This window comes from Gastrolobium bilobum, unplaced genomic scaffold (genome assembly GCF_033153095.1).
Source record: "Gastrolobium bilobum isolate Gb01-03AN ecotype WA unplaced genomic scaffold, APGP_CSIRO_Gbil_v1 utg10696, whole genome shotgun sequence".
Lineage (NCBI taxonomy): Eukaryota > Viridiplantae > Streptophyta > Magnoliopsida > Fabales > Fabaceae > Gastrolobium > Gastrolobium bilobum.
In genome coordinates this window covers 295,437-308,907 of record NW_026899284.1, presented here as the reverse complement: position 1 = coordinate 308,907, position 13,471 = coordinate 295,437, and the positions used below count along the sequence as shown (strand labels likewise).

At 37.5% G+C, this 13,471-nt stretch overlaps 1 long non-coding RNA gene and 1 pseudogene across 1 annotated transcript; both read left to right on the top strand.

Moving 5' to 3' along the window:
- The first annotated feature begins 273 nt into the window (after nucleotides 1–273).
- Nucleotides 274–2,764, top strand: LOC133289179 (uncharacterized). Its single transcript, XR_009748464.1, has 3 exons — nucleotides 274–720; nucleotides 1,957–2,036; nucleotides 2,463–2,764. It is a non-coding gene; the product is annotated as an uncharacterized LOC133289179 (long non-coding RNA).
- Nucleotides 2,765–4,018: 1,254 nt separating this feature from the next.
- LOC133289178 (26S proteasome non-ATPase regulatory subunit 13 homolog A-like) lies at nucleotides 4,019–13,093 on the top strand (annotated as a pseudogene).
- Nucleotides 13,094–13,471: the final 378 nt, after the last annotated feature.

Sequence of the window (13,471 nt, the reverse complement as noted above, 5' to 3'; positions counted from 1 at the left end):
CAAATATGCTAATATAGAGTTGATTTTATCCTCTCTTTTTTGTAAGGGTTGATTTTATCTTAAAAAAGTAAGTATAAATTGACAAACAGATAGTGCCAAATGCCAATCAATACATTAACTAATGTATTATTAAATTCATAATTAATAGTGTATTATTAGGATAATAATTTGACATTTTACATTTTACTATATTTGACACTAATTATCTTTTATTTCTTTTTATATTTTCTATTCTTTCACACCATTATTTCATTCCCCCCCTTTACTTCCCGCTTTCGTCGTTTCACCTCCCGCCTCCCCCTTTCATCTAAATTTGGTAGCCCTAATACTTCTGAATCTTTTCCTATTGTGCCATAATTTCTCTAAGCAATAGAAGAACTGATAGTATGGATTTTTACATCTCTTTCAAAAACACTGGAATAGTTGTAGGTGGCAAAAGCAAGATTGTCGTGCGAGTGACTGTGAGAGTGTGTTCACCTTGAATTGGGAAGAAGAGAAGAAGCATGAAGATCCATCACATTCCTACCCTCCAAGACGATTATTCCTATTTATAATATTCTAATTTTGCATTTCTCAGTTTCGATTTTGGGCAATATCTGAATCTGGGTTATTTGCAGGATCGTGGACTGAGACTACCAAAGAAGTTGCAACAGTGGACCCCGTTGAACCGGAGAAGGTTCTCGAAGCTGCCAATTCACATGGCCTGAATCTCAAACTCTGGTAATTGGGATTGCCTATAATTTCGCTATCTTGTTTTTTAGGGTTTATGTCGATTGCGTTTGGAGGATACCCTTTGTCTCCTAATGAGATTGACCATTAAAAGATTGGTCCTTGATTATTGCAGTTTCTGGGATTGATTCTTTTTTAAAAAGGAATATTTTCTTTTTTGGCTGTCTGATTTATCCGTATAATTTTATTTTTTAATGGTAATGCAAGAAAATCAGATTAAGATTCTGGTGTTATTATGTATAAATTAAAGAATAGTGAAGGCTCTTTGCGCTTCTTGTTTAAGGAAGCTTTGCGTCACCCCCACCATATGGCTTATTCGGTAGGCTATGATCCTTGTTCCCATTTGAGCAAGCCTTTTTTCCATTACCGCCACCATAGGGTTTATGCCAATGTTTTTGGGGTTGGTACTAGAAGCAATGGGTTCATTCGTAAAAGTTGCAGCTTTGACACTATTGGTAGTTATAGTGGTAATAGTAATGGGATGTCTGTGAGGGCAGAGGCAAGACCCTGTGGCTTTGCATCTCAACATCGCCAACAGATGTTGGCTGATTTGGAGAAAGGGAATTCTGTGATGGAGGATGACCATGATGCTACTGTGATTAAGGTTGATAATGGATCAGTCAATGGAAGTCCTATTAAACCTCTCAATCAATGGACCATGATGCTATATGCCTTTAAATGTGCAAGAACTGCTTTAATGTATGTCTTATCCTTTTCTTTTCTCTTGCAATATGCATTTACTGCACATTCCATGTCTTTACTGCATATTTATTTATGTTACTATGTATTATATGTCAAGACCTTGTTTTTTATGGCAATAGTGATTAATTACCATGACATCTAGTTCTGGTGCTTATACAGTGTTGGTAATGCTTATGAGTGGGTTGTTACTAAGAAATCGGGTCGTTCCCCTGAGGGGGATCTTGTTTCCTTGATTGAGAAAGGACCAAAGCATCAAAGAGGGGTTCATTTGATCGCGATTCAGCAATAACTCTGAATTTGTGTTTTCTTCTTCATTTCGTGTTCACTGGCTATATCATGCACTGGTTGGATGTATTGAGGCCCGACAAGATTAATGAATGGGGTGTGGAAAATTAATGTTTTGCTAGTTAATTCAAACTTATTTTAAACCGTGATAATGTTTGTTTTCTGATGCACATATCTTGTTTAAATGGTATCTTTATTGACAATATAATTTATTGAAACTAAATCTAAATATTGTTGTAGGTTGGAATATCATCTGGAGCTGCAGCATCAACTGCCATTAAGATAGCAAAAAGACCAGAAATTTTGGAAAGCTTATTGTAGTAAGTTGCTTGTATCCTTACAAATTTGGTGAAAGTATTTAGAAATGTCTGTTGAGAACTTGCAATATACTTTATCCAAAAGTAAGTTTCTTTTAGCTTTCATCCAGATTATATACTTTATCAAATAGAAATATTAAATAACAAATCATTTTACTTTATATTTTTAATACTTTTTATTATCAAGTCACGTGTTAGTTTTATGAATTAAGAGTGGAATTTGTTTATTTAATAAAACTAATATAAAATTTTGTATTAAAAACTATTAATTCGTATACTACTAGTATCTTTTATTTTATAATACTCAAATACCTACATTATTATTATTCTTACTATTTAGGTATTTATCTCTATATTTAACGTTAATTTGAGTTTTGTCTTTATAAATTATTTAACACATTAACTTTTATTTATGTGAATTTGGCGCAGTTGGATCTTGTCAGCTAACTCAGCAAGCGGACTTTATGAAGCAGCAAGCAGACATGATGAAACAAATGCAGGAACAACTCCGAATTTTAATGCAGGACAAGGAAGCCAACTGCAACAAGTCGAAAGGACCGGCGCCGGATGATGACCCTGATGATGATGATGATGACTTTGCTAGGACTTTAGAGACATACTAGTTGTTATTTGTATGTTTTACTTCTTTTAGGACTTCAGAGATATATCAGATATTTTTTGTATGTTTTATTTTGTTTAGAACTTTAGATACATTTTAGTTGTAGATTTGATGGTTGTTATTGTTCACTTTTGTTGAAATACTATTTAATTTTAATTTAATTATTTATCCAGTAATTTTTTGGATTTCTGTTGCTCAATTTATGTTCATTTGGAATCCTAGTTGTTTACAGGAAAATTAATAAAAGTTTAATACATTTTTTTATTTTTTTTATTTTAATTACAGAATTTGTGGCGGAAATTTTCAAAATTCCCTTGCAAAATTCATAGCCTTTTGCGAGGGAAAATCAAAATGTTCTCTTGCAAAATTCGTAGGATTTTGCGAGGGAAAATCAAAATGTTCCCTTGCAAATTTTGCAAGGGAAATTTAATATTCTCCTCGCAAACGGAAAAACACTGTAGATAGGTCTGTTGTTTGCGAGGGAAATTTACTTTTTTGCAAGGGAATTTTTCCGTAGCAATTTGCGAGGGAATTGTCATATGACAAATTTTCCTTGCAAATTTATTTGCGACGAGGGTTTTAGCAAGGGACGGTGTTCCCTCACAAATTCCGTCGCAGACAGTTTTTGCAAGGGAATTTTTCCCTTGTTGATTGTGAATTTTTTTATCAGCGTCGTTACTGATGATACACTATATTGTCAATGTGTATTTTGATCAACGTAGTTACTCCTCATACACAGCAATCTGCTACACTAATCCATAGACGTTGAATCGCCATTGTTGAGATATATAGTCCCACATTGGTTGTATGTGCAACTAACGTGGAGTTTATAAGGCTTTGAACACTCTCACCTTTTGAGCTAGCTTTTGGGGTGGTGTATCCCAAGCATAGTATCAGAGTCTCGGTGTACCGGGTTCGAACCTCGTCGCCCCCCACTTTCTCTCGTGGAATTTCTTAGCACAGGTAGGCTGGGCCTGTTGTATCATCCACTCTTCAAGCCCAATGGACTCTTGTGTGAGGGGGCGTGTTGAGATATATATAGTCCCACATTGGTTGTATGAGCAACTAATGTGAAATTTATAAGGGTGCACCCTTCTCACAGTCACCGCCCCCTACTTTAAAATGGAATTAAAATAAAAAGCGTAAACCAAAAATTGAGCCCATAAAAAGGTAAACCAAAATTTGGGCCCAATGGGCTGTCGTGTGAAGGGACGTGTTGAGATATATAATCCAGCACAATGGGCTGTTGTGTGAAGGGGCGTGTTGAGATATATAGTCTAACATTGATTGTATGTGCCAACTAATATGTGGCCTTTATAAGGTGTCGTTCATTGAGCTAGCAGCTTTTGCGTGGATGTATCTAGCCATGGCTGCTCTGCAATACTTGGACGCTGTGCAGGGCGCACCCTGAGTTTTCTGATTGGTGCAATTTGCTTGCCGATCTGGACCAGAAGAAGCTATGGCACCAGCTCATTCTCAAGCTCGAGCAGTTCGTAGCTCTTGCTGTTTTCCACGTTTCACTTTCATTTTCTTCTCCCCCTCCAACTCTTTTTTTACTACTCACTCTTTTCCCTGCCAATTGCTGCAAAACTAAACTAAACTCTTTTGTGTGCTCGTTTTGTTTCTTTGTTTGTGAGGATTAGTGTTTTTTATTTGGCCGTTGCTATGAACTTAACTTGCAAGTTGAGATGCTGTGTCCGAGAGCTAATAATAATGCTGTTTTCTTTCTTATAAATTTTCAGGCTGGCGATGCTCTGATACAGTTATGTCACAATTTCATAACAGACTTTGAGACCAAAATCAACCTTCTCAAGCTTGCACGCTTTGCTGTTATCTTTTCTCGGCAATATTCTGAGAAAGAAGCCGCCATGTCTTATCTTGAAGGGGTCATTGAGAAACTGCAAGCCACTAGAGAGCAGCGCACAGAAGAACCTATTATTTATATTAAGATGCAAATAGCCATATTCAAGCTTGAGCAAGGTGACCAGAAAGAATCCAAGAAACTACTCGAAGATGGAAAAAGTACCCTTGACAGTATGACAGATATTGATCCATCTGTCTATGCTAGCTGTTACTGGGTATCATCTCAGTATCATAAATCCCGCCAGGAATTTGCTGAGTTCTACAAAAGTGCTCTTCTCTATTTGGCATACACCTCAGTGGAGTCACTTTCAGATTCATTCAAGCTGGTATGTCATCAGTACCGTCTTAAATGTTTTTTGTTTTGTTGATTGATTTCTTTTTTGTTGTCTCAATGTTATGGCTATTTGCTTGCACTTTCCTCTGGTATCAGTTGCTCTTGACTCATACTATGATTTATATGGTTGCAAACGGAGATTAGAAGAGAATTTGGAAGTTGTTTCATGTTGTGACCTTTTTATCTTTTTCCTCAATCTTTTGATTCTTTTCATTTTGGCTCATCTGCCACCGACCCCATTTAGTTTGGGATAAAGGTGTTGTTGATGTTGATTTTGATGTATATCATCATTACACTATGAAGATCTTTATGTTGTCCTTAGTAAAGTTAACATGGAGAAGTTTGAAGATATGTTGATGCTCCTATTTTTGGTAAATGGTCATTAAAATCTGGGTTTTATGAACTCATTTAATTCCACTTCCTTTTTAACGAGAGGTTGAAGGAGTTCGTGGTAGCTTATCTGATCTATGCTTTGTTTTCTATTTATCTGCAAATGTTATAATCTGAGAACGCACTATTTTTTTGTGACTTGTTAGGATTTGGCATTTGATTTGTCCCTTTCTGCTCTGCTGGGGGATAACATCTACAACTTTGGAGAGTTACTTGCCCATCCTATAGTATGTATCTAGATCAAAATTTTTGGAATGCCTATCTTTTAAATTTCTTTACTTCATTCATCTATCTTTTTGAGTTACTATGTTGGTTGACATAATCTATAATATCTTCCAACAGATTAAGAGTCTTCTGGGGACAAAGGTGGAATGGCTTTACTATATTTTGCAGGCATTCAATTCTGGAGATTTAGTTCGATACCAAGAATTATGTCGGGAGCATAATGATGCATTAAGGGCACAACCAGCACTAGTTCAAAATGAACGGAGGTTATTGGAAAAGATCAACATTCTCTGTCTGATGGAGATTATATTCAGGTATATATGCATTAATTAGATCATCATAATTTTCACATGTAGAGATGAATTTAATAACTGCTTGTTTCATTCCGAACTCAAACTGATTGTGGGTAGTTGCATTCGGCCTTCAGAAGATCGAAGTATCCCCTTGAGTGTAATTGCAGAGCGTACAAAACTTTCCATAGAGGATGTGGAGCATCTCCTTATGAGGAGCCTATCTGTAAGTTCTAGGAAAAACATATTAAGAAGTTTGTGTGATTTTCAACCATCTAAACTAATACACTTTCAACCTATGCATTTGGGTAAATGTTAAAACTCTCTTCAAACTTTTATTTTTAGAGTTATTAGTGATTCACCCGCATCTCATTAGTTAATTAGTTTATATTATTTTATAGTAAGGGTTTATCATTAATGACAGTTAATCATGATTTCTAGGCTAGCATTATTGTAGTATGTATTTCTCTAAAACATTGGGCCTTTTGTGTTTTACTTTCATTCATCCTTAATGGGCTGATGACTACTATTATTTGTTTGGCCCTATTATCTCTTTGCTTGACACATCAGCTTCGCTTACCTTTGTGAGGTCTTTTAAGCAACTAATTGGATACGGTGCCGTTTACCAATTGTGAAGGTTTATTAACCCTTTGGTAACTTAGCTTATGCGTGTGTGGCATTTTTACACTGATACACTGATATTCATTTCTCCCTCTCTTGTTCGTATCTTCTTGAAAGTTCTTCGATTAGGGTTTGTGAGAGAGAGAGTTTTGGGAAAATCTGGCTTGTAGAATGAGTATCTTTACATGCTGTTTTGGAGATCCTTGTTCAGCTCAACAAGGGGATTCTTTTGATCGGTGCACAATCCTGATTGATACTCAAACGGTGGAGAGGCAAATCTGCAAGGAGGATCGGTGAAGCTCACGGTTGTCAGCTTGGAGATCCAGTGAGAGGAACTACGATTCCTCTACTGTCTTGTGAAGATTGGTGACGTCTATTCCATTTTTCTTTGGGTTTTGATAATTGGTTACCGATCTGTTAAGCTTGATGTTTTTCTGTTCAAGTTTGTTTGCTCTTGTTGTTCTGCTCTGTATATGGTTTTTTCTTCATTTGATTAGTTCTCTTTATCGTTGTATCTGTAAGTAATAACTCTATACCTGTGATTCTTGCTCTCTGAATAAAGTGTGATATCAGAGGGCGTTTAACCCTCTTTAGGCCCCAGGACGTAGGAAACTCACTAACCCTGAGTTTCTGAACCTGTAAAATACTGGTGTCCTGATTCTTTATGCTTTCTTTATTCTTTCTTGTTATGTTTCTTGCGTTACTGTTTGTGAAACGGATTTCCCAAATTACAACAAGTGGTATCAGAGCTTCGGTTCCATTTCTCTTTCTGTTATTTTCTTTGGTCTGTCGTATTTTTCCCCCCCTCTCCCATTCGGTTTGCTTGCTCAGCTGTGGAGGTTCGGCAAGATGGGCATCACTAAGCTGGAGGTGGAGAAGTTTGATGGGAGAAGTGATTTTAATATGTGGAAAATTAAGATGAAAGCTGTGTTGGTTCAGCAAAAATGTGAGGATGCAATAGGACCTGCAAAGGACCTACCTGAAAACTTGACACCAAAGGAAAGAAAGGACCTTCTATCTTTAGCTCATAGTCTTATAGTAATCAATATCTCTGATAGTGTACTGCGTAGGGTTAGCAAGATCACTGACCCTCATGAGCTCTGGCTAAAGTTAGAGAGTCTGTATCAAACCAAGTCAGCCCCCAACAAAATGTTCTTGAAGGAAAGATTTTTCTCCTTCAAGATGGATCCTAGTAAGTGTCTAGAGGATAACCTTGATGAGTTTAATAGGTTAACTCTACAGCTGGAGAATGCAGGGGCTGTTGTCTCTGAAGAGGATCAAATTCTGATCCTCTTGAATTCTCTTCCTGACCCCTATAGAGGGGTTAAGGATGCCATAAAATATAGTAAGGGAGATATGACCATTGATGAGATTACTGAGGCCTTGAGGGCTAGAGAAGTTGAGATGATTTCTCACAAAAGGCCCACTGCTGAAGGCCTCTATGTTAAAGGAAAGGGGAATAAAAAGGGGAAGTCTAACAGTAAGAAGAAGGGGAACAACAATTCTGTTCCCCAAGGTAATCAAAGTGTCCAGGGAAACCAAGATAAGAGTAAAAGCCAATCACAAGGCAAGCTTGTGTGCTGGCACTGTCATAAAGAGGGCCACCTGAAAAGGAATTGCCCTGAAAACCCAAGGAGTGTCCCCAAACAGCAAGGTAAAACTGAGTATGCAAATGTACTCACTGACTTTAACAGTGTTGAAGCACTGGTTTTGTCTGATAAAACCTTTGAAGCTGAATGGGTGATGGATTCTGGGTGTACATACCATATGACACCCAGAAAAGAGTGGCTTAGTGGGCTGGAGTCTCAAAGGGGTGGCAAAGTCTTAATGGGGAATGACCAAGTGTGTGAAATAAATGGTGTGGGGTCTGTCATGTTCAAGATGAGTGATGAGAGCTGTAAAATTTTAAAAGAAGTTAGATTTGTTCCTGCATTAAGGAGAAACTTGATCTCCTTAGGGATGCTTGACTCTAGTGGTCTTGAGTTTAGAAGTAAGTAAGGATTGCTTGATATTGTCAAGGGATCACAAGTCCTCATGAGAGGAAAACTTGTGAATGGCCTCTATATATTAGAAGGCCAAGCTGTCACACAAGAAGCCTGTGTGGCAGCTGCAAAAGCTGATGAATCCATTCTTTGGCATAGGAGACTTGGACACATCAGCAACCAGGGGCTGTCTGAGCTGTATAAGCAAGGTATTATTAGCTCAAAAGGGGTAACTTGTGTGGAGTTTTGTGAAAACTGTATTTTGGGAAAAACTCACAAGCTCCCCTTTGCTGCAGCTAGCAATACCTCTAAGACAGTGCTTGAGTATGTCCATTCAGACCTGTGGGGATCTCCTAATATCCCCAGTTCTTTATCTGGATGTCACTATTTCATTTCAATAGTTGACTCATATTCCAGAAGGGTCTGGACCTACTTCCTAAAACATAAGGATCAAGCTTTTATTAGTTTTAAGGATTGGAAAATCCTGGTTGAGAATAAAACTGGAAAAAGGGTTAAAGTTCTTAGGACTGATAATGGCTTAGAGTTTTGTAACAATCAGTTTGCTGATTTTTGCAAAGAGCATGGGATCCAAAGGCATAGGACCTGTGCTGAGACACCCCAGCAAAATGGGGTGGCTGAGAGGATGAATAGGACAATTTTGAATAAGGTGAGGTGCATGCTTGCTGAATCTGGTCTTGGCAAGGTATTTTGGGCAGAGGCTGTTGCTACAGCCACCTATGTTATAAATAGGTGCCCTTCCTCTACCATAGACTTTAAGACTCCAATGGAACTTTGGTCCAATAAACCACCAAATCTAAATCACCTGAAGCATTTTGGGTGTCTTGCCTATATGCACATTAGGCAAGATAAATTGAGTCCTAGAGCCTTAAAGTCTGTCTTTATAGGGTATCCCCTTGTGTAAAAGGTTACAAGCTCTGGCTTGTAGCTGAAAGGAAGTGTGTGGTCAGTAGGGATGTCATTTTCAAAGAAAATATTTTTTATAAGGACATAACTAGTGAGTCCAGTTCTTCCCAACCATCTGAAACTTTGCAGTTTCAGGTGGAGCTAGCTGACATATTTGTGCAGCATGCTGATAGGGAAGAATTGATAGAACAGCCTGCTGTTCCTGGTCAGCCAGAGCTGGAAACTGGTCCCCTTGATGTAGGTGGACAGGTTGAAGAGGGCAATGGTGGTCTTGATGACTACTTGCTGTCACGAGACAGAGTTAGGAGGAATATTAGACCTCCAAGTAGGTTTGCACATGCTGATGTGGTTGCATATGCCTTACAAGTTGGGGATGTGCTTGAATTAGATGAACCTGCTACTTTTAAAGAGGCTATGAGGCTGGAATCCAAGGGTAGTTGGGTAAAAGCCATGGATGAGGAAATTGACTCTTTAAAGAGAAACCAGACCTGGGTTTTGGTGGAGAGACCAAAGAAAAAGAGAGTAATTGGCTGTAAATGGATTTTTAAAAGAAAACTAGAAATACCAGGAGTGGAACCAGCTAGGTTCAAGGCTCGGGTAGTGGCTAAAGGCTACTCCCAGGTTGAAGGTATTGACTACAATGAGATTTTCTCACCTGTGGTCAAGCATGTATCAATAAGATTGATACTATCTGCTGTTGCTATCTATGATTTAGAGCTGGAGCAGCTTGATGTCAAGACTGCCTTCCTCCATGGCAATATTGATGAGCAAATCTATATGGAACAACCTGAAGGCTTTGTAAAGAGGGGGACAGAAAACATGGTGTGCCTGCTGAAGAGATCCTTATATGGTCTCAAACAGGCACCCAGACAATGGTATAAACGTTTTGATGATTTTGTTTTATCAAAAGGTTTTGTTAGAAGTAATTTTGATCACTGTGTTTATTTTAAAAATTTACATGATGACTGTTACATTTATCTATTGATATATGTGGATGATATGTTGATTGCTTCTAGAAATTTAAGTGAAATAAATTCTGTTAAGAATATGCTGAAAAGGGAATCTGAAATGAAATTTCTTGGACCAGCCAAGAGGATTCTTGGCATGGAAATTACAAGGACAAGGGAAGATAGACATCTATCTCTATCCCAGTCTGAGTATGTTAAAAAGGTTCTAAGAATCTTTGAGATGCATCAGTCCAAGCCTGTTAGCACTCCATTAGGTGCTCATTTTAGGCTGAAAGCTGTTTCAGGAGAATTATCTCCTGAAGAGTCACAATTTATGTCATCTGTTCCCTATTCTAATGCTGTTGGCTGTTTAATGTATGCTATGATTGACACAAGGCCAGATATAGCATAATAAGCAGGTTTATGAGTAAACCTTGCAAAGAGCACTGGAGTGCAGTTAAATGGTTACTTAGATACTTAAATGGATCTATTAATTGCTGTTTAAATTTTTCTGCACTTGATTCCAATGATTTTAATATTGTTGGATATTGTGATTCTGATTATGCTGCTGATCTTGATAAACGTAGATCACTAACTGGTTTTGTGTTTACTGTGGGAGGTAATGTGGTGAGCTGGAAATGCAATCTCCAGCACATAGTTGCATTGTCAACAACAGAAGCTGAATATGTGGCATTGACTGAAGCTGTCAAGGAAGCCATATGGTTAAAAGGTATAGTGTGTGAGTTGGGTTTAGGTAAGAACCCACCAAAGGTAAATTGTGACTCACAAAGTGCTATCCATCTTTCTAAAAATTCTGCATTTCATGAAAGAACAAAACATATAGATGTTAGGCTTCATTTTATTAGGGAGATAATAGCTAGTGAACAAGTATCTGCTGAAAAGATTTCTGGCATTATTAACCCTGCTGACATTTTTACGAAACCTGTACCTGTTAGCAAATTTAGAGATGCTCTAGGTTTGCTAAAAATTGATTCACCATGATCATGCATTGCATATGGGCCTATGGGTTAAATGCCTATACCAAATCTGGTATCTTTATACTTGTTCTGTTATATATTTAGAAAAATAGGTGGAGTTTTGTAGTATGTATTTCTCTAAAACATTGGGCCTTTTGTGTTTTACTTCCATTCATCCTTAATGGGCTGATGACTACTATTATTTGTTTGGCCCTATTATCTCTTTACTTGACACATCAGCTTCGCTTACCTTTGTGAGGTCTTTTAAGCAACTAATTGGATACGGTGTCGTTTACCAATTGTGAAGGTTTATTAACCCTTTGGTAACTTAGCTGATGCGTGTGTGGCATTTTTACACTGATACACTGATATTCATTTCTCTCTCTCTTGTTCGTATCTTCTTGAAAGTTCTTCGATTAGGGTTTGTGAGAGAGAGTTTTGGAAAAATCTGGCTTGTAGAGTGAGTATCTTTACATGCTGTTTTGGAGATCCTTGTTCAGCTCAACAAGGGGATTCTTTTGATCGGTGCACAATCCTGATTGATACTCAAACGGTGGAGAGGCAAATCTACAAGGAGGATCGGTGAAGCTCACGGTTGTCAGCTTGGAGATCCAGTGAGAGGAACTACGATTCCTCTACTGTCTTGTGAAGATTGGTGACGTCTATTCCATTTTTCTTTGGGTTTTGATAATTGGTTACCGATCTGTTAAGCTTGATGTTTTTCTGTTCAAGTTTGTTTGCTCTTGTTGTTCTGCTCTGTATATGGTTTTTTCTTCATTTGATTAGTTCTCTTTATCGTTGTATCTGTAAGTAATAACTCTATACCTGTGATTCTTGCTCTCTAAATAAAGTGTGATATCAGAGGGCGTTTAACCCTCTTTAGGCCCCAGGACGTAGGAAACTCACTAACCCTGAGTTTCTGAACCTGTAAAATACTGGTGTCCTGATTCTTTATGTTTTCTTTATTCTTTCTTGTTATGTTTCTTGCGTTACTGTTTGTGGAACGGATTTCCCAAATTACAACAATTATGTTTGGGGATGTGATGTAAAGTGTAAACTATATTCTAACTGACGCTTCTAAAAATTATTGAGCTTCTGAGTTGTTGACATGTCACGTCCTCACTTAAAGATTAGTTGATTCTGTTTTTGAGTTCTAGTTGCAACACACGACATTCAAGTAGCACTTGGCTGGTCTGGAAAAAAGTATTATGCTCCTTTACTGATAATGTTTATAAATAAGTACTTATAAGCAAACATCATTCTTCTTACAGTATATGCTTGTTTTTCAAAGAATTTTTAGTTGTCCACCGTTTTTATGAGAAAAGTAATTGGAGATATCTTTTTGATTGAATTTATGCATTTGGGAGATTATTATTATTTCTTTTTGTTTGTTTGTAAAATTGTATGGCGGTTTAGCTACTTAAATTTAATTTTAAAAGCTTATATATGGAAAAAATTTATTGCAGGTTCATCTAATGGAGGGTATAATTGATCAAGATGAGGGAACAGTGCATGTTTCCTGGGTGCAGCTAAGAGTTCTGGGTATTCAACAGATCAAATCCTTACGGGATCGACTAGACAGTTGGACAGGAAAAGTACACACTGCGTTGTTGTCCATCGAGGCAGAAACACCTGATCTAATTGGATCATGATTTTTCTTTATTTGTTTTCTGCCTCTTGTAACAAATTCTTTTAAAGGGAACACATCCTATGGAGACACAAGATGAAGAGACTTCTAAGTCACATGGGCAATATAGTCAACTTTATATGCTTCATTTGGCTATTCCTGCTGTTTTTGAATGACTGCTGGAAAGAGCAGCCTCATGTACTTCAGTTGTTTTTAAGCTTTAGAGTGATGATAAACTTTGTATTTGGAATCTTTCTTAGATACGGCTATTTTTACTCACTTCAGAAGTTCGTTTCATTTCATTGTGCCAAGCAATTGTTTTTTTTTGCCTTATCTTTTATGTGCTTCAATTTGGGTGCTAATGAACTTGCCATGGTATGAATCTTCTGTCTGTTATACTCTGTTGTTGTCTCGATTCTCTCGACGACGTACCAAAGGGCATTGCAGAACTGAGGTGCGTGTCCGAATTTGCAGAATTAATGCGTCGTTCTTCATAAATGGGTTTATTTGCACTGCTCACCCGAATATTTCATAGCATTAGGGATATTCTGGAGAAAATATTGAGTGGACAGCGACCACCGAACTCCGGGTTCCTTTCATTAAAAAAAAAATAGGACTTCCAATCAAATCTTACAATCA